Source organism: Saccopteryx leptura, chromosome 1 (assembly GCF_036850995.1).
Source record: "Saccopteryx leptura isolate mSacLep1 chromosome 1, mSacLep1_pri_phased_curated, whole genome shotgun sequence".
Lineage (NCBI taxonomy): Eukaryota > Metazoa > Chordata > Mammalia > Chiroptera > Emballonuridae > Saccopteryx > Saccopteryx leptura.
The window spans coordinates 83,345,845-83,368,217 of record NC_089503.1 but is presented as its reverse complement, the minus strand read 5'-3'; the positions used below and the strand labels follow the sequence as shown (position 1 = coordinate 83,368,217).

Genomic DNA, 22,373 nt, shown 5'->3' with positions numbered 1-22,373 from the left:
AATGTGTATTGTTAAAATGAAAATATTGATTTGATGGAGAGTATTTCATAGTTTAGGATATAAATTGATAGTATTTTGGTCACAACTATTCACATACAGAGTCACCTTGACTTTTTATCCTATACAACAATCTGTCGACCAGTTTGACTTCAGTAAGACATGAGCTTCATCAGCTTGTAATGCAGCGTGTACCTTTGGAAGAGTACTGAATGGGTAACTATATCTGCAACCTGATACTGGAGGTGGCAGGATGGTGGAACTGTTGGCAGGCAGTGCAGTACACCAGTGCTGTGTGGAACCGCATTTTGGACTGCCAGGGGTATAAAATTTGTGGACATAATTGGGGCTACATATTTATACTAAATCTGACAAGCTCAAGGAAGGCCTGCATGTGGGCCTTACAAACTCAGAGACCTAAGGTAGTCACGTAGGATAGTCTGAAATTAAAACTTTCTAGCTCAAAGTAAGTCATGACAGGTAGCCATGTCCTAGGCTGATATCTTTATTGACAAAGATTAATCTTTACCTTAACTGAGCCTGTGTCTTTTTCCATCTGTGATAATATACCTTTGGAAGGACTAGGTAATTTCCTTTTTTCCAAACCCCTCAGAGCACAATCTCTCACCAGAACCAGAGATCACAGAGCCCCTTATTGTTACTGTTATCATGTTAATTGTTGACTGTTAATTATCCTATACCCACCTATGTAAAAGAAGTATGTGTCCATTCCTTTTACTTTCTCCAATCCCAGAGGTTTCCTGCTTTGCTTTCTCCCACCTCCCTAATCTGTCACCAGTGAATTTTATGTAACCTCTTATATCTTCCCCTTTGCTACCGATCTATAAAATAAGTGTTAAAACTGCCATTTTTTGTAGCATTTTCTCAAGCTATTGAGGTTTTATTTTCTGGTAATTGTCAGTTTGGTTCAAATAAACTCATGCAAATTCTTATAAGTTTGGATGTTTCTTACATTTATAAATTTCTGTCATTTAAAATCTGGGTACAGCCTTAGACCAGTTTGATGCTATTAATTTTTCTGAAATGAAATCAGGAAACTGGATGGTATTTCTTTGCTGAAAAGACTGCAGACATGATTGGTGAACAATAGAATATGCCATATAGGTGAGGGACTTGCAGGCTCTGCTCTGACAAGACTCATTCTCGCCAACAGTCTTATGGAACTGGGTAACCTGGATCCTTTGGCATCTCTCAAATCACTGACTTATTTAAGTATTCTAAGAAATACTGTATAAAATAAGAAACACTGCAGACTGTACATAATTTATAAAATTTCACAAGTCTGAGTACTAGACTTCCAAGTAAAACTTAAACCATCAGGCAGCAGAGAAAATGTTCAAGGGCAAACAGAGTGCGCAACTTGCAAAGGATATTGCCAGGAAAAGCAAAACTTTCAGGCCAGGTGCTGTTTTGCCAACTGACAAAAAGAGAGGTAGCTCAGCTCCAGGGGATGGACAAGCGGTCAAGAACGCCATAGCAAACGCATCAACTCTGGCTGAAGCGGAGTTGCCAAAGAGCTAGCTGTGGGCCGGTCAGATACCTGGTGGGAAACACAGGCCCCACTGATGATGGTGAAGAGGAGATGAAAGAAGACACAGTCACAAGTGGGCCCTGAGCAGTGTGTCCTGAGTATCCACTCACAGGATGTCTAACTTGTCCACTTAAGACAGGTCCTACTTTTTGAGCTTGGAATAATAGCCTAGTTTGTGTCAGCATAAAAGAGTCTATAAGCATTGTTAAAATGCTTCAAATTGCTACTGGTCATTTTATAATACAAATTGTGAAATCTAAATGCTAGTTTTCTACAAATAGTAAACATAAAGAACATTCACTGTGAAAAATATAAAAAGACAAATAAGACACCTATAAACTAGTCTCTTGTGAGATAATTGATGATGCCTAACTTTGATAAGTGTCAATCAACAAACACTGATGGCTTAATCATATTGCCCAACCTCTCCCTGAGTGTCCTCCGTACTTTTACACTAACTCCTAACAGTGCTTCAAAAATTTCCACCTTTTGTTTTAAGAGAATTAGAGTTGAGTTCATTAACTCACCCCTGTGGTGATAGTCTTAACTACTAACGCAATAGTCTTTTTTTTTTTTTTTTGTATTTTTCTGAAGTTGGAAACAGGGAGGCAGTCAGACAGACTCCCGCATGCGCCTGACCAGGATCCACCCGGCATGCCCACCAGGGGGCAATGCTCTGCCCATCTGGGGTGTCGCTCTGTTGCAACCAGAGCCATTCTAGTGCCTGAGGCAGAGGCCACAGAGCCATCCTCAGCGCCTGGGTCAACTTTGCTCCAATGGAGCCTTGGCTGCGGGAAGGGAAGAGAGAGACAGAGAGGAAGGAGAGGGGGAGGGGTGGAGAAGCAGATGGGTGTTTCTCCTGAGTGCCCTGGCCGGGAATTGAACCAAGGACTCCTGCACACCAGGCCGACGCTTTACCACTGAGCCAACTAGCCAGGGCCAACGCAATAGTCTTGAATGAAAATTTTCTTCCTGTTTAACTCCATCCTGTTTATTCCATCTAGTGCAACTTTTGTTTGACACTGTCAGAAGCCCCACAACTGGGAGTAGAGATGGAGGGCCTTAGAAATAAACCTCATCAAATAAACTTGTACACTCACTGCATTCTAAAATCGTCTCTATTTAATCTAGCGCTGCACAGCTTGCAAGGATGTTTTGGTATGGAAATATAGGAACATGGAGAAATGTATGGAAATAAATGTCAAATGGTTGCCTTGGTTACACGACAGAAGTAGAGATACTAAGTGTGAAGGGATGAGAGAATAGAGCTTAACTCCTTTCCTACCCTTTTCTGGATTCTTTTACCTTTTAATATTTGTATTTGTTCATCTTGTAATTAAAATATGTACAAATATTTGAACAAAAAAAAAACCTCTGAAAAAATAAGAAAAAATCTTATTTGCAAACAAATATCTCTATGGTAATTTCTTGGAATAAATGAAATTTATTTATAAATAAAAGATTTTAAATTGAATTTAGAAGAGATTTTGAAAGTATGTATCTTTGGGGAAATGTAATTAAAAATAAAATGTCCTCCCAACACAGACCTCTCCACAAAGGTGGAAGAAAAACAATTTTATTATTGAATATACATTAAACCAGAAGGCGATGTGCATCATGGGCAATCTACTGAAAGATTGCAAAGACAAAAAGAAATATTATAATTCTATATAATTCTATATAGCTAAACAGGTACATCCTATTACATATATGTTCTTAGGATAAACAACAATAGCTAGTACTCATGTAAGAGGACTTGACACTATTTGTCACACACAGTTTATCCTACATTTACTTCATATTTGAGTCAACTATTTGTGATAATCTATTGGTTTAGTGCAAAGAATAAATAAACTACTGATATCTTTACAACCAGAGGTAGTTTTGCAAACCGGAGCAAGAAGCCTGCTGAAGTTCAGCTCCTACCCTCCCACAGAAACTGGGAAGTAGAGACACTGTATTCCGCAGATGTTTCCATTACAAATAGATAGTTGCCTAGTCTTTGAAGACAGTCCTGTTTCATAAAGCCCGTAGAAGGATTTAGCTTTTAGAAGGATTTACATACATTTCAAAGAGACACAGACAATTTACAAAGGTTTCTAAAGTAAATACTCTAAGCAAAGGGAGAGCAGGAAAATCCCTTTCCTTCTTTTGAAAGGGGAGAACTAAGTCCCTAATTTTTAACTTGTTTTTGCCCTTACAGAACCATGATTGTCATTAAATAAAAACAAGCAAAAGAAAAATGCTTTACAAGAAAGCTTGAGAGTTATCTATTTACAAATCAAAAGCAGAGTCAATGAAATGATACTGATCTTGTTGACTCTATGTAGGTTTGGTGTTAGGGATCTAATGTTTGTGTCCCAAGGACCAAAATTTTTATATTGAGGCCTTAACCTGCAATGTGATGATAACAGTAGGTAGAGCCTTTAGAAAGTAATTAGGTCATGAGGTTGGAGCCCTCACAACTGGTTTTTGTACCATTATAAGAACAGACAGGAGAGACTTATTTTCTTCCTTTCTCTCTGCCATGTGCAGATCCCATGAGAAAGCAGCCATCAACACAGTAGGAAGAGATTTCTCAACAGACCCTGGATCTGCTGGCACCTTGATCTTGACTTCCCAGACTCCAAAATTGTAAGAAAAAAAAAATTTTAAGCCTCCTAATCTATGGTATTTATGTTAGATCAGCCCAAACTAACTAAGACAATCAAGTTTGAGAATTCCATTGCCTAAAACATAACACATGAGACATTCCTAGACTAATTTATGCATTTTTGGTTTACATAATATAATTTTCTTGTTTTTCTATTCATTCTATAGTACTTATTATGATATTTTCTAAAAAATAAAACATCTATAAGGAAAAATACAATAATTTATAGTAAAAAAATTTCAGTGTATTTTCAGTAGTAATTAGTATTTCCACATTTTAATATAACTGGAATCATAGTGTAAAATAGTGTACATATATATTTTTATTAAACTTTCACGTACCTTGTTATATATGTTTGATGTCTTCAATAAACTTTAAAATTTTTCAGTATAGTCAATGTTATTATATTTTCTAAGCTATGCTCTAGGGATCATTAGTTCCTAAATCACTGATTCACACTCCAAATGTAGTCAGGTAGCATTTTTCAGATATATCACACTACATAGGCTGCTACAGTGAGTAACCTAGCTATCTCTATGGCCCATCTGCCATAGCTGCATGATGTAATGTATGTTAAAACTGGGTTTTTGGTGAAATTAATTAATTCACAAAATGAATATCACAAATGGTATTGATAAATGAATTAACTAGACTGTTAAAGAAATACTTCATCTTTACATTAGCATAGTATAAAAACTTAGGAAACACCTTAAACTGTAATGCTGGGGAGACTCCCTTCGCTTGGTCCCTAAATAGTCAATGTTCTGTTTCTTTTTCTGAGAATTCCTGGTTACATGACCCTCGTAGATGGTTCAATGAATACTGCAGCAAGTATATGGCCCCATGTGCCTCAGGTGAACCTTTAGTAGAGGATGTTTTGAAAACTCTGAAAAGAAACTTAACAGAACATTCATTGTGTCAGTCAGTTTTTAAACAAATGATTGCTTAACATGTCAGCATATGTAGCGGAATGAGTCAGAGAATGTAGCGGAATGAGTCAGAGACTTGCTTTCACTATTCCTTTTTTTTTTTTTTTTTTTGTATTTTCTGAAGCTGAAGCTGGAAACAGGGAGAAACAGTCAGACAGACTCCCGCATGCGCCCGACCGGGATCCACCCGGCATGCCCACCAGGGGGCATCGCTCTGTTGCGACCAGAGCCACTCTAGCACCTGGGGCAGAGGCCAAGGAGCCATCCCCATATCCCCAGCGCCCGGGCCATCTTTGCTCCAATGGAGCCTTGCTGCCGGAGGGGAAGAGAGAGACAGAGAGGAAGGAGAGGGGGAGGGGTGGAGAAGCAGATGGGCGCTTCTCTTGTGTGCCCTGGCCAGGAATCGAACCTGGGACTTCTGCACGCCAGGCCGACGCTCTACCACTGAGCCAGCCGGCCAGGACCTCACTATTACTTTTTAGTGAGATAATTCTGGAGGAGCAGCTACCCCGCACCCAGAACTATTGGTGAATATTATAAGTGCCCAAATAACTTATAGTTGTCTAAGACTAAATTGGCTCAGGCCAGTGTGGAAAGTAATATATCTCATACTGCATTTCTTTATGAACACTTTTATTACCTGGATTTTTTGTAAAGATATACTACAATTTATCTAATTAGGATCAGTTGATAGGCATAAGAGAAATGTAGCAAAAAAGATCTTTGACTTTCTAATTATTTTATTGTGATATAATGACAGATGTGATATTACTTCTTCAAAAACATGATTGTAGCTTTATATAGAGTGGCAAGTTGTTTTCCAGAAAATATATGCTAGTTTATATACAATCCCTCTCTTTCTCTGAAAGAAAGTCTCCTCAGTTTTCTCCAAATTATTTTTTATTGTGATTGTATGGCAAAGGAAAAAATGTCTAAACTACTGACATTTCAGGACAAACTATCTTTCCCCACCATCTCTCTCCTCTCTCGGCTGTCTCCACACACTGCCGCACTCAGATAAGCTGTAACCTGTGGGAGAATGGGAGGGGAGGGCCTCATTTCAATCACTAGTGTGTTCAAGGAGTAAATGCTGATTCTTTACTCAAGAAAAACTCTAATAAATTTTTAGGATATTTTGGCCATCTGGGAAGGGCACTAGTTAAAAGAAAGTGGCTTCCTTAATTTGTCTGAATAGTAGTAATATAAAGTAACTTATTAGAAAAAAGCAATATACAAATAATAGGTATTTTATCAGACAGTATTTGTTCAGTGGGTATTGTCACTCATGATAGGACTATGAATTTAACAAATCATGCTCAAAATTGTGGTCAGAGTTTGTGTTCAGAAAAAGTTAAGCAGATAAACAATTCTCTATGTATGAAACAATGTTTGTTATTAAGTGAAAAGACAGATTTTTTTTTATATATATATAATTTTATTTTTTTTAATGGGGTGACATCAATAAATCAGGATACATATATTCAAAGATAACAAGTCCAGGTTATCTTGTCGTTCAATTATGTTGCATACCCACCACCCAAAGTCAGATTGTCCTCTGTCACCTTCTGTCTTGTTTTCTTTGTGCCCCTCCCCACCCCCTTTCCCTCTCCCATTCCCCCCTCCCCCCCCGTAACCACCACACTCTTGTAAATGTCTCTTAGTTTCACTATTATGTCCCACCTACGTATGGAATAATACAGTTCCTGTTTTTTTCTGATTTACTTATTTCGCTTCGTATCATGTTATCAAGATCCCACCATTTTGCTGTAAATGTTCCGATGTCATCATTTCTTATGGCTGAGTAGTATTCCATAGTGTATATGTGCCACATCTTCTTTATCCAGTCATCTATTGATGGGCTTTTTGGTTGTTTCCATGTCCTGGCCACTGTGAACAATGCTGCAATAAACATGGGGCTGCATGTGTCTTTATGTATCAATGTTTCTGAGTTTTTGGAATATATACCCAGTAGAGGGATTGCTGGGTCATAAGGTAGTTCTATTTTCAGTTTTTTGAGGAACCACCATACTTTCTTCCATAATGGTTGTACGACTTTACATTCCCACCAACAGTGTATGAGGGTTCCTTTTTCTCCACAGCCTCTCCAACATTTGCTGTTACCTGACTTGCTAATAACAGCTAATCGAACAGGTGTGAGGTGGTATCTCATTGCCGTTTTGATTTGCATTTCTCTAATAGCTAAAGAAGATGAGCATCTTTTCATATATCTGTTGGCCATTTGTATTTCTTCCTGGGAGAAGTGTCTATTCATATCCTCTCCCCATTTTTTTATTGGATTGTTTGTTTGTTTGTTGTTGAGTTTTATGAGTTCTTTGTATATTTTGGATATTAGGCCCTTATCTGAGCTGTCGTTTGAAAAAATCATTTCCCATTTAGTTGGCTTTCTGTTTATTTTGTTATGAGTTTCTCTTGCTGAGCAAAAACTTCTTAATCTGATGTAGTCCCATTCATTAATTTTTGCCTTCACTTCTCTTGCCATTGGAGTCAAATTCATAAAATGCTCTTTAAAACCCAGGTCCCTGAGTTGAGTACCTATGTCTTCTTCTATGTACTTAATTGTTTCAGGTCTTATGTTTAGATCTTTGATCCATTTTGAGTTAATTTTTGTACAGGGGGAGAGACTGTAGTCCAGTTTCATTCTTTTGCATCTGGCTTTCCAGTTTTCCCAGCACCATTTATTGAAGAGGCTTTCTTTTCTCCATTGTGTGTTGTTGGCCCCTTTATCAAAAATTATTTGACTATATATATGTGGTTTTATTTCTGGACTTTCTATTCTGTTCCATTGGTCTGAGTGTCTATTTTTCTGCCAATACCATGCTGTTTTGATTGTCTTGGCCCTATAATAGAGTTTGAAGTCAGGTATTGAAATAAAAGACAGATTTTTAAAACAATGTACAGTAACAGCAGATTAGGAAAAACTTTTTAAATGTAGAAAATATGACATAATTTGTACATATTAAGATATCAACAGTTGTTATAATTAGGTGGTGACTTTATGAATAACATTTCTCTCTTTAGGTTTATTGAGTTTTTCATATTTTAAATTTAAAATAAACATACTAACTTTTAGTACGGATTAGTAATTATAAAACAGTCACGGGGCTGTAAAGTACAGCATAGGAAATATAGTCAATAATTGTAGTAACTATATATGGTGTCAGATGAGTACTAGAAATATCAGGGGGAAGACTTTGTAAAGTATGTAATCAACTAACCACTATGTTGTACACCTGAAACTAATACAAAATAATAATGAATGTAAACTGTAATTGAAAACATTAAAAAAATACTGACTTTTATAACCAGAAAGCAATTATCTTTAAAAATAAGACTAGTATTTTTTTTTTTTTTACAGAGACAGAGAGTGAGTCCGAGAGAGGGATAGACAGAGACAGACAGACAGGAACGGAGAGAGATGAGAAGCATCAATCATTAGTTTTTCATTGTGCGTTGCAACGCCTTAGTTGTTCATTGATTGCTTTTTCATATGTGCCATGACCGTGGGCCTTCAGCAGAACAAGTAACCCCTTGCTGGAGCCAGTAACCTTGGGTTCAAGCTGGTGGGCTTTTCCTCAAACCAGATGAGCCCACGCTCAAGCCGGTAACCTCAGGGTCTCAAACCCGGGTCCTCTGCATCCCAGTCCAACGCTCTATCCACTGCACCACCGCCTGGTCAGCCAGGCTAGTATTTTTTTAAGGCTAGTATTTTTCAGCTGAAAAATAGAGAAACTGAATCATTTTACTTTTAGCTTTATAATTCTATTTTATAATTTTTAACTGCATATATGATTATTCTCATTTTATGCAATCTTCTTTAATACTATTTTAAATGGTTTTATGTTAAAAAATGTGGTACAATATTACATTGATTTGACTCTTTAAAATTGGTAAGATTTATTTTTGTTTAGATTTTACTTACTGAATTATTGGACAGAAGAGAGAGAGAGAGAAAAAAGGGTTGGGGGAGGATCAGGAAGCATCAATTTGCTGTAGTTGCTTTTAGTATGTGCCTTGACCTGGCAAGCCCAAGGTTTTGAACCAGTCACCTCAGCATTTCAGGTCGACTCTGTTCACTATGCCACCACAGGCCAGGCTCCAAGATTATTTTTGTAACTACTATTTTAACATTTTAAAAGCCAGGAGAAAAATATGTGTAATAAATCATAGTAAAAGGAAAAAAAATTATCTGGGTATTAAATTTGTAGAAGCCAAGTTCTTACTTGTTCCAGAAGGAAGTAATAAATAGAATATTCTAAAGAGGAATAGACTACAACAAAAAGTAGGTACCAGACCCAGGTGAAAGATATGAAAAAAATATACATTCATGTTTTATGAGTGAAAATTATAGATTGTTTTATTAAAGAAAAGTTGAAATATTATAGTCAATGTAATTTTGAGATTTTTTTTTTTTTTGTGATCATAGCTGGTGGTGGGGATTAGAGGCAAAAATAAAAGAACTTTTAAGAGAAGTTAGTGTTCATGTATGTGTGTGTGTTTAATTTTTTATTATTGATTTTAAATACATAGACATAGAGAGGAAGGGTGAGAGACAGAGAGAATGGAAAGCATTCATCTGTTGTTCCACTTAGTTGTACATTTATTGCTTACTTCCTGTATGTGCTTTGACTTAGGATGGAACCCATAAACTTGGAGTTTCGGGGGGACGCTCTAACTTACTGAGCTAACCAGCCAGGGCCGTGGGAGTGTTTTGTTATTTGTGATAATTTGGAATTGGGTCTTAGGCTGAAAAAAATGTGACCCCTCTGTGAAATACAAAAGCATTTGGTCATGCTTTCTCTGGCATAAGTGTTGATTTGTGATTATATCCCTAAATGGTTAATAGAGAACTGGGAGTGGCAGCTGACTATAAAGGGTAGAGAATAACTTTTTCTCCTTCTTCTTTTTGTCCATTGATCTGAGTGAGAGAAGGAAGGGGAGAGAGAAAGAGAAGCTTCAACTTGCTGTTCTACTCAGTTGTTCCATTTTAGTTGTATATTCATTGATACCTTCTCATTTGTGTCCTGAACTGGAGTGAATCTGTGACCTTGGACAACACTTCATCCACTGAGCCACCTGGCCAGGGCCAATTCCTTTTATGTCCTTGGTACTTTTGTACACTTTACAATTTATATTTATTAATCTTGTAAAAAAATATAATATATATATATTATATATATATTAGAAAATCCTAAGCCAGAAACTCACTGTAATTAAAATAATTATATAAATATATTAAAAAAGTATAAAAGTAAAATAATTAAATAAATGAGACTTCTTAATAATCATATTTTATCTGAGTATATGCTTTCTTGAGATAAATATCTAATATAGGGTATTTATAATCACTGTGGGCATTAAAGTAAAAATCAAAGCATAGATATCTAAGAACACAATTGATAACTTGTGGTAAATTATAATTGTGCTTATCAACCTAAGAAATGTTCAAACCCATATAGAATTTTTATAAGCTTACTTGAGCCAAACTGAGGACATAGGGTAGAGAGCAAGTTCTCAAATGCTCTGGAGAATGGCGGCTTACTTTATTCATTAAAACCAATAGAGAAGAGATAAAGAAGGTACAGGAAATTTCATGGTGGTAACTTGAGGTAGAAGAAAGCAAAGCATGGAAATCTCTGGGATTGGATAAAAGGCAAAATGGAGAAACACATACTTCTTTTACAGTGGTGGGTACAGGATAGTAAATAGCATTTATAGCACATAGAGATGTTATGTGGGAACAAGATAATAGTGAGGGGTCCTGTGGTCTCCTGTTCTGGTGGTCTTGTGCTCTGCTGTTGATGGTTGTGCCTTTAGGAATAGAAAAAAAATTACTCAGAAATTTCAAAGATGAGATGTGTTATCCTAGCTGCATAAAAACAATGGATAGGCCCTGGCCGGTTGGCTCAGTGGTAGAGCGTTGGCCTGGCGTGCAGAAGTCCCAGGTTAGACTCCCCGCCAAGGCACACAGGAGAAGCGCCCATCTGCTTCTCCACCCCTCCCCCTCTCCTTCCTCTCTGTCTCTCTCTTCCCCTCCTGCAGCCGAGGCTCCATTGGAGCAGAGATGGCCCGGGTGCTGGGGATGGCTCCTTGGCCTCTGCCCCAGGCGCTAGAGTGGCTCTGGTCATGACAGAGCGACGCCCCGGAGGGACAGAGCATCGCCCCCTGGTGGGCAGAGCGTTACCCCCTGGTGGGCATGCCAGGTAGATCCCGGTCGGGTGCATGCAGGAGTCTGTCTGACTGTCTCTCCCCATTTCCAGCTTCGGAAAAAATACAAAAAAAAAAAAAAAAAGACAAAAACAATGGATAAAGCTCACTTAAGATGATCACTGACCTTTGTGTAAGCTGTAGGCCTGAGGCATGACCACCCGCTATGACCTGCCTAGTTAGAAATTTGTGAGTAGACCACAAATGTGTGGTTACTTATGCGTACTGAGCTTGTCAGTCCTGCCATGTAGCCCCCCTGAAGTTGTCAGTTTTATTGAGAGTCAAACTGAATGAGATGGAGTTTTTCAAACTCTTAGAACATGAGTTAGTAATCAATATTTGGAAAATTTACCTGTGTTATATATGTTCTTTAGGCCCTTTTTATTCTTATGTGCCAAATCAATTTTATTACTTAAATTTTATTTTTTTCCATAGCAAGTATAATCTCTGACTCAATAAATTTAAGGAGAAGTGAGTAAATAAGTAATAACATTACATCACTATTTCCCAAATGTAATATTGCCAATTGTTTTTATTCTCAAATTTTGTATGTGGTCTGAAAGACTTGTTCAAATATACAACTGCTTGCAGAATAAAAACAAAGGATAGGAATCAGAGGAGGAGCTCATTTATATGTAAATGATGAAGTAATAGAGCATGCATTTCTCCTTGTTACAAAAAAATTCAATACCCTGAAAAATAGCCTTGTTACAAGAAATTAAGCTAAGGAAGGGAAAACACAATATCTTAATGGTTGAAGAAATTGTCTCGCTATCTGATATGCATAAAAATTTTCCTCAGAACCAAATCCAACAACTCAGACTAAAAGAAAGACTCTGATCAAAGCCTTATCATCCACAGAATATTCTGAGATATCACTTTCCCTTTAAGCAACTATCAAACTAATTTTAAATGAGTACATTTTAAAAGCCAGACCTATAAACCATGGCATATATTATCATTATTTATTAGAAAAATATATCTCCAAAATGGCATAACTCTTTTGCATTGAAACAGAGTGAACATGCTTAAAGAAACTTTAAAAAATAAAACTTTTTAATACTGTATACATTAACTACATACTCAAGTAGAAGATTGGACTGGCTGTAAAATTTGAAAACTTAAGAGGTTTTAATCCTAATGTTAGATAGGATGAATAGCAAATTATATATCTATATAAATAGTATATATTTGTAAAAAAAAAGTTGTAACACTTTGAATCATTGCCCTGATGCAATCACAAAAAGAACCTTGGGATACATTTTGGTCATTGTGCTGAGGAAACAAAGTCATGGAAATGTAAAACAACTAGGTTAATTACATGTAAGAGACAGATCAAAACTCGGTTTATTATTTGAGGCTCCTATTCTATTTTAAATAATATGTATTGCTAAAAGATGAAAGTTTCAAATGTCAAGAGAGAAAAGCTAATTATAAAATAAATAACATTACTCACTTTGCATTTATATGCATCTTGCACACAGACTATAACAACCTACATGCCTTTGATGTACTTGTCAATTGGTGACATCTACAGAAAATTATTTCACTAGAGGAGTACATCTCATTCTTTGCAAAGACCTATTACCTGGAGAAATTTCACAACTTCAAGCATACATACCTTAATAGATTCCAGAGGGATTTGCATACAAAACAACATCAGGATACCTAAAAAAGGAACAACCATCAGACTGGTAGTGCTTGTCTCATTAGAATCATGCATACCAGAATTAGAATCAATGTCTTTGTAATTATGATAGAAAAACAATGGAACCTTTATATTTATGCTCAAGTTATTTATGAAGTATATGAGCAAAATAAAAATACTTTCAATATCATATGCATGCACTTACGGAGTAATACTCAAGAATATTCACCAACTACAAAAACATTCTAAAGAAGGGTAAAATTGTATATATTTGACACAAATCTCTGGTAGCTGAGTAAGATGAAAAATTGAAGGAAGGCAGAAAGAAATTAAAGATGGATGCATTAGATCTTAATACAGCAAGGTTCTCTTTTGAGCTACTAATTTTAATAGTATAGTATTTTATCTTTTCTATTGTTACTGCAGTGAGAACATATACAGGAACGTGTATATATATATTTTATTGTTTTCAGTTTCAGACTAAAATTCCCAGTTGTTTCTGGGTATTTAGTATTCAAAAGAAATACCTGAGGTTATTGTTACAGACACAAATCCTTACTCCTCATCTCAGATCTGCTTAATTGGATCCCTGCAGATAGACCTAGGAATCTGCATTTTAATGAGCAGATAGGGGAATTCTGATGCAGGTCGCTCACACACCTTAGTTTAGAAATTCTGCTAACATAACTAAGTAGAGACAATTAGCATTAGTAAATAAAATGTAAACAGTACAAATTTTAATTATATAAACTATTGAAACAAGTAACAAAATTTCTGAGGCTAAAAAGGCAGAACATGTGCGAAGTATATAAGTAATGCCCTAATTTTTATAGCAAACAGTGATCAGATTCATTGTTTGAAGGAGATGAATTAAAACATGAGCATAAGCATATTATTTAAAGTTTAGTATAGACTGATGTCAGAGGAATGGTAGAATGAAAGATCCCCTTAGATCTTCTTTTGAAGTTTCAATACCTTGAAAAGCTATAATTCAACACAGGATTCCTGCTCAATGCACAAAATATTCTGAGAGATCCACATAATGGTGGAAAGTGGGAGCAAAGTGTAAAGGTGAGAAGGGGAAAGAGCTCAAAGGAAACATAAACAGTCCTGAAGCCTGGAGCTCACTTTAGGGCTCAGCAGAGAAAAGAGAGAAATCAGGTTTTGGTTGGCATACCTTTCAGCCAGGGAGAGCAAAGGAATTTAGGATCATTCTGCAAGAGTGGGCAGTATGAGCTGCTGCTGAGTTCAGTGACCTGGGCAGGGAATAAGCACAGAGGTACAGCCAAAGTTGTCTAACAATTGGCATTCCAGACAGAAGAACAAAGCCATGAAGCCAGGAAACTTCTCTTAGCCTCCCCGTGCTCACTTCTCATTGCTCAAGTGTCAAGTTGCAGTACACATTATTCTGAAACCTGAATACTGATACTAACAGAAACACTTCTTCCCGGAGCAAAGGGCACACTCTGCAACTAATTCCAGGGTCAAGTGGAGGCACAGATGGATTGCTGGGGAGGTTTACTGGTCTCCATTGCTGGGTGGGCAAAGCAACAAAGAAGGTAGCTGGGTTCCCCCAGTTGAACCCAATCCCACATATTGAGGCCACACTTTGCTGGAGGCATCTAGTTGTGTGAGACAGAATAGGGATTTGAGTGGTTAGACCTCAGGGACAAGGGCAACTAGATCACAGGGAGGAGCACACTATTCCAGGGAACACAGCCCATTTTCCACAATCCTGTAAAGATCTGAAAAGCCAGAAAAGTGCAAGAATGCTAACAAACTTGTGATTTAGCACCAACTACTAAAAATAATAAAAAGACTTCTTTTAACTCACTAGAGAAGTGCCACCCATACATAGATGCCTAGAAAGAGAAGGACTCCATAAATAACTATGAATAACCCAGGTAGCAAAACAGCTCAGAAAAAAAATTAAATAACCAAATCAATAACCAAAAAATTACTTAAAAATATAGAAATTAGTGATTTAAATGACAGAGAATTTAAGGTTGCAGTTCAAAAAATGTCAAAGGGATGCAAGAAATTACAGATAAGCATTTTAATAAACTCAGAAAACAAATCAACAAGCAAAATGAGTACTTAACCAAAAAAACAAAAACTTTGAAAAAAGAACCAAACAAAAACTGTAGAGAACTCAAACAGAGATCAAGAATGAGCTAGCAAGCATAGGAAATAGAGCATACCAGATAGAAGAAAGGATTAGTAATATTACAGATAGAAATCTAGAAATGACTCAGAGGGAAAAAGACACAAGCATAAAAAGAAATGAAAGAATTCTATGAGAACAATCTGACTCAATCAGAAAGAGAACTATTAGAATATAGGCCTTCCCTGGAAAGATAGCTCAATTGGTTAAAGCATTATCTAGAAGCAGAGAGGTTGCTGGTTTGATCCCTGGTAAGGGCACATACAGGAACATCACAGTGTTCCTGTCTCTCTCTTCCTTCCTCTCTCTCTAAAAACCAATAAGATAAACATTTAAAAGAAACATTCATATAGGCATGCCAGAAGGAGAAGAAAAGAAGAAAGTGAACAGAATACCTATTGAAACAAATTTTTTAGAACTTCCCAAACCTATAAAAAGAGCTAGAAGCAAACAGAAGACATAATAACCTCAATCCAAAAAAGCCTTCTCCTGGGAACAATGTATTAAATGGTCAAAAATTAATGAAAAAGCCTGACCTGATGGTGACTCAGTGGATAGAGTGTGGGACAGGGATGCGGAGGACCCAGGTTTGAGACCCTGAGGTCGCTAGCTTGAGCACGGGCTCATCTGGTTTGAGCAAGGCTCACCAGATTGAGCCCAAGGTTGCTGTCTCAAGTAAGGGGTCACTCGGTCTGCTGTAGCCCCTAGTCAAGGCACATATGAGAAATCAATCAATGGACAACTAAGGAACTGCAACAAAGAATTGATGCTTCTCATCTCTCTCCATTTCCATCTGTCCTTATCTGTCCTTCTCTCTGACTCTGTCTCTTTCACACATACACACACACACACACACACACACACACACACACACACACACACAATTAATGACAAAGAATTCTCAGTGCATCCAGGGAAAATAAGGAAGTAATATACAGAAGAAAACACATTAGCTTATGATTAAACTTCTCAGCCAAAATGGTACAAGCTAGAAGACTGTACAAGGTAGAAGAGAGTGAAACCAAATATTGAAACTACTAAATGAGAGAAATTATCAGCCAAGAAAAATATATCCAGTGAAGTTAATTTTTAGATATGAAGGCAAGATAAAGTTTTCAGATATATAGAATGTGAGCTAATTTATCACCAGAAGACCTCCACAACATTCAAGATGATTATTCTACCTGAAACAAAGAACAAAAGTTCACAAAACTATGACTAAGTTCACCAACGAATTTACAGAACAAACAGGGATTATTTATTAAAAAAAAAACAAAACAAAAAAAAAACAAAAAACAAATAAGGATGTAAAGGTCTGAATTTGCAAAGGATGGATATCAGATATATTAAAAGAAAAAAAACCACTATATGTTTGAAACACACACAAAACCAAGACACATAATTTTAAAAAGAGAAAACAGGGGATAAAAGAATGTAATATTACCAAACAAAAGCAATAGATGGAAACACACACACATACAAAAGAACTAGTGGAGACACAGAGCTACAAAAATCAAAAAAGATAAAATGGCTATAGGAAATCCTTATACATCAATAATTACCTCAAGTGTAAATAGGTTGAACTCACCAATAAAAGACAGAGAGTAGGAGACAGGATCAAAAAACAAAGCCCAAACATATGCTGCCTTCATTAGACACATCTAAACCACAAAGACAAAGATAGACTTTAAGTAAAAGGGCAGCAAATGATTCTCCAAGAAAATAGCATACACAGAAAAGCAAGTAGAGCCATACTTACATATGATAAAATAGATATCAAGATAGTAATGTTAACAAGAGATGAAATGGACATTTTATAATGATAAAGGGGTCACTACATCAAGAAGACATGATACTTCTCAATATATATATACCTAATTAGGAAGTACCAAAATATACAAAGCAACTAGTAACAGAACAAAGGAAAAAACTAACAAAAACACAGTCATAGTGGAGGAACTAAATACTCCACTAACAGTTGAAATAAATTATAGAAACAAAAAAATCAATAAATATAGGCCTTAATTGACATGTTAGACTAAATGGACACAATTGGCATTTACAGAGCCTGTCATGTGAGAACATAAGATTATGTATTCTTCTCCAGTCCACTTGGATAGACAATATGTAGGGTCACAAAACTAGTCTCAACAAATTCAAGAAAACTGAAATTATACCAAGCATATTCTCTGTCAACAATGCTTTGAAATTAGAAATCAACTGCAAAAAAAGTAAATGTTACCACAAATATGTGGAAATTAAACATCATACAAAAAATGATTCAAAGAAGAAATAAAAATAAGATGAAAAGGTATATACTGACAAACAAGAATGACAATATGATATAGCAAAACATCTGGGATGCAGCAAAAGTAGTAAAAGAAGGGGAAGTTTATGTAAGTACAGGTAGAGCTAAAGAAACAGAAAAAGATTCAAGTAAACAACCTAATATTACTTCTTAAAGAACTAGAAAAAGAACAAAAATAGCCCAAAATTATCAGAAGAAAGTAAGTACATAATGAAAATTAGAGCAGAGCTGAATGAAATAGAGGACAAAACACTATACATAAAATTGATACAACAAAGAGCTGGGTCTTTGAAAAGATTAATAAAATTGACAATTCACTATTTTCACTAAGGAGAAAAGAGAAAATACTCATATAAACAAAATAAGATATGCAGAAAGAGAAATCACCATTGACCTCAAAGAAATACAAAGAATTAAACAAAAATATTATGAAAGACCATATGCCACAAAATTCAATAACATAGAAGAAATGTATAAGTTTCTAGAAATATATTACCTTCCTAGATTGAATCATAAAGAATTGGGAAATATAAATAGACTGGTAAACAGTGAGGAAATTGAGACAATCATTGAAAGCCTCCCAAAAGATAAAGTTGAGAACCAGACAGCTTCATTAGTGAATTCTACGAAACATTCAAAAAAGATGTGATACCTATACTTTTCAAACTCTTCTAAATAATTAAAAAAGAAGCAATACTTTGTAACACATTTTATGAGGCCAACATAACCCTAATACCAAAACCAGAAAAAGACAAATACAGACTGATATCTCTGATGACTACAGAAGCAAAAACCATAAACAAAATACTAGAAAATCAAATACAATTAAAAAAATAATGCCTCACGATCAAGTGGGGTTTATTTCAGGAAAACAAGAATGAATCAATATATGCAAATAAATCAATGTCATACAGCATATTGCCCCCCCAAAATGACAAAAATTATGTGATTCTATCAAAAGATGCAGAAAAGTCATTCAATAAGATACAACTTTTGCTTATGATACAAACACTTAGTAAAATAGGTATAGAAGAAAAGTATCACAATGTTATACACAATGGTAAAAAATTGAAAATTTTTACTCTAAAGTCAGGATGTCCACTCTCACCACTCTTATTCAACATAGTACTAGAAGATCTAGCCAGAGTAATCAGGCAAGAAAAATAAATAAAAAGCATCCAAATTGGGAATGAAGAAGTAAAAGTGTTACTTTTTACAGATGAAATAATTATTTTAAAAAAAACAAAACCCTATAGACCAGTGGTAGTCAATCTGGTCCCTACTGCCCACTAGTGGGCATTCCAGCTTTCATGGTGGGTGGTAGTGGAGCAACCAAAGTATAAATAAAAAGATAGATTTAACTATAGTAAGTTGTTTTATAAAGATTTATTCTGCCAAACATAGCAAAAATCCAACATAAAGTACTTGGTAAGTAATTATTATTACATGCTTTAACTTGCTGTAACTCTGCTTTATAAATTTTATAAAGTAAAGTTACTTTTGTATTTTATAAATCACCATTATTGTGGAACCGGTGGGCGGTTGGAAAATTTTACTACTAACGGAGATGCAAAAGTGGGCAGTAGATATAAAAAGCTTGACTACCCCTGCTATAGACTATACCAAAAAAAAAAAAAATCTATTCAAAGCAATAAACAACAAATTGGGTAGATATAAAATCAATGTATAAATCTACTGCTTTTCTGTATACTAACAATGAAATTTCAGGAAAAAAAACCCTCTTTTGTAATTGCAACCTAAATAATAAAAACTTGAAGCATGTTTATGGTCTATATACTAAAAACTACAACAGAAAATTAAGAGATTGAAAAAAGACACAATTAAATGAAAAGATATTTTGTGCTCATGGGTTGGAAGATTCAATATATTTAAAATGTTCATACCAAAGCAATACACAGATTTAATGTAATCCCCATTAATATTCCAATGACATTTTCAAAAAATTTAGAACAAAAAATTATCAGATTGGTATGGAAATACAAAAGACCCCAAATAGCCAAAACAATTCTGAGAAAAAAAACAAAACCCAATGAATCACACTACCTGACTTCAAATTATACTACAAAGCTACAATAATCAAAACAACATGATATTGGCAGAAAAACAGACACACCGGCCAATGGGACAGAAGAATTGAGAGCCCAGAAATAGAACCAATTGTATGTGGGCAAATAATTTTTGATAAAAGAGCAAGAAACATACATAGAAAATAAAGAAAGCCTCTTTAATAAATGATGCTAGAAAAATTTGAAAGCCACATACAAAAACAATAAAACTAAACTATGACTTGTCCTTGTGTAAAAAATTCAATTCAAAATGGATCAAAGACCTAAATATAAGATCAGAAACAATAAGTTATACAGAGCAAAACATAGGTACTAAACTTATAGACCTTGGTCTTAGAGAAGATTTTATGTATTTGACCCAAAAGGCAAAGGAGTAAAGGTGAAAATAAATGAATCAGACTATATCAAACTAAAAAGCTTCTGCACAGCAAAAGAAACTAGCAACGTAAAAAAAGGCAACTAACTAAATGGAAAATGGTATCTGCAAATAACAGTTCTGATAAGGGAGTAATATTCAAAATATATGAAGAGCTCACACAACTCAACATCAAACAAACAAAAAATCCAATTAAAAAAATGGACAATTAAAAGAAATCCCAAGAAGATGTAAAAATGGCAACAAATATATAATAAGATGTTCAACTTCATTAGCTATTAAGGGAATGCAAATCAAAACTACAATGAGATACCTCACAACCTGTTAGAATGGCTGTTATGAAGAGGACAGATAATAATAGCCAGTGTGGGAAAGGTTGTGAAGAACAAAGGAACTCTCATTCACTGCTCTTGACAATGTAAACTGGTACAGCCATTACTGAAAATAGTGTGGAGGTTCCTAAAATTTTAAGAATAAAGTTATCATATGACCCAGCAATCCCTCTTTGGAGTATGTACCCCAAAAATGTAAAAATATTATTTTCAACAATATATGCACCCTTTATTCATTGCAGCATTATTCATGGTGGCTAAGACATGGAGACCACCAATGTGTCCTTCAATAAATGATTGGATAACTAAGATGTGGTGTATGTATACTATGAATACTACTCAGCCTTAAGAAAAGGTGAAATACATCCATTGTGACAATGTGGATGGACCTTGAGAATAGGGACCATGCTAAATATCAATTGAAATATCAATTGGAAAAAGCTAAAAACTCTATGATTTCACCCATATATGGGATATAAAACTGAAAGTCATAGACACATACAACAGAATGGTGGTTATCAAAGGGAAGGGGGTGGGGCTAGAAAATGGTAAAGGGAGCAAGGTGGATTTAATGGCAGGCACACAGGGCTCACGCCCTGGGCCCTGATTTCTGAAGGGCCCCATAAAACCCCAACTTTATACTTTTTTCTTATGACACCAAGTTTTGATTCATATGTGCAATTTTAACATTAATAGTACGTAATATTTTTTTATTTATTTAAAAATATGGTTAACATGTATTTTTATTTTTCTGTCTTTATCTCTCTTTTTTTAAGGGGGCCAATATTTTCTTCTGTGCCTGGGGCCTCAACTGACCTTAATCCACCTCTGAATGGGAGCCAAATATATGGTGATAAAAGATGATTTGACTTTGATTGGTGGGCACACAATGCAATATACAGATCATTTATCATAAAAATATACACTTGAAACCTATATGATCTTATTAGCCAATTTCACCCCAATAAATTTAATTAAGGATATAAAATAGCCTGAACAGGCAGTGGTGCAGTAAGTAGAATATCAGGCTGGGATGCTGAAGACCTAGTTTCAAAACCCCGAGGATGCTGGCTTGAGTATGGGCTCATCCAACTTGATCAAAGGTCATCAGCTTGAGTGCAGGGTTGCTAGTTTGAGCATGGGTGGGATCATAGACATGACCCCATGGTTGCTGGCTTGAGACCAAAAGTTGCTGGCTTAAAGCCTGAGGTTGTTGGCTTGAGCAAGGGGGTCACTGGCTCACCTGGAGCCCCCCAGTCAAGGCATGTATGAGAAAGCAATCAATGAACAACTAAAGTGCCACAACTATAAGTTGATATTTCTCGTCTCTCTCTCCCTTCCTGTCTGTCTGTACCTGTGTTTCTCTCACTCATTAAAATATATATATAATAGGCCCTGGCCAGTTGGCTCAGTGGTAGAGTGTCGGCCTGGCGTGCAGAAGTCCTGGGTTCGATTCCCGGCCAGGGCACACAGGAGAAGCGCCCATCTGCTTCTCCACCCCTCCCCCTCTCCTTCCTCTCTGTCTCTCTCTTCCCCTCCCGCAGCCGAGGCTCCATTGGAGCAAAGATGGCCCGGGCGCTGGGGATGGCTCCTTGGCCTCTGCCCCAGGCGCTAGAGTGGCTCTGGTTGCAACAGAGCGACGCCCCGGAGGGACAGAGCATTGCCCCCTGGTGGGCAGAGCGTCACCCCCTGGTGGGCGTGCCGGGTGGATCCCGGTCGGGCGCATGCGGGAGTCTGACTGTCTCTCCCCGTTTCTAGCTTCAAAAAATACAAAAAAAAAATATATATATATATATAATAAATATAATTTATTTTAAATAAAAAATGTTTAATATAATATATAATGTTTATAACATATTATTTCAATATGTTATTTATAGATATATATTGTTTGAATATATTTAATAATATTATGCTTATGCTATTATATATTTATATATTACTTTTATGTTTTATTTAAAGTTATATTTGTTGATCACCAAAAGAAATCAAAACAGTAGTTTATACTGAAGGATGAGGAATGAATTTGGTGTTAGAGAAATGAAAGCTTTATTTTTATTTTATACTTTTCATAGTTTGCTTTTTAAAAAAAATGTTTATAC

At 35.9% G+C, this 22,373-nt stretch overlaps 1 pseudogene; it reads left to right on the top strand.

The window, feature by feature from the left end:
• The first annotated feature begins 209 nt into the window (after positions 1–209).
• LOC136389701 (U2 small nuclear ribonucleoprotein A'-like) lies at positions 210–1,633 on the top strand (annotated as a pseudogene).
• The last annotated feature ends 20,740 nt before the right edge of the window (positions 1,634–22,373 follow it).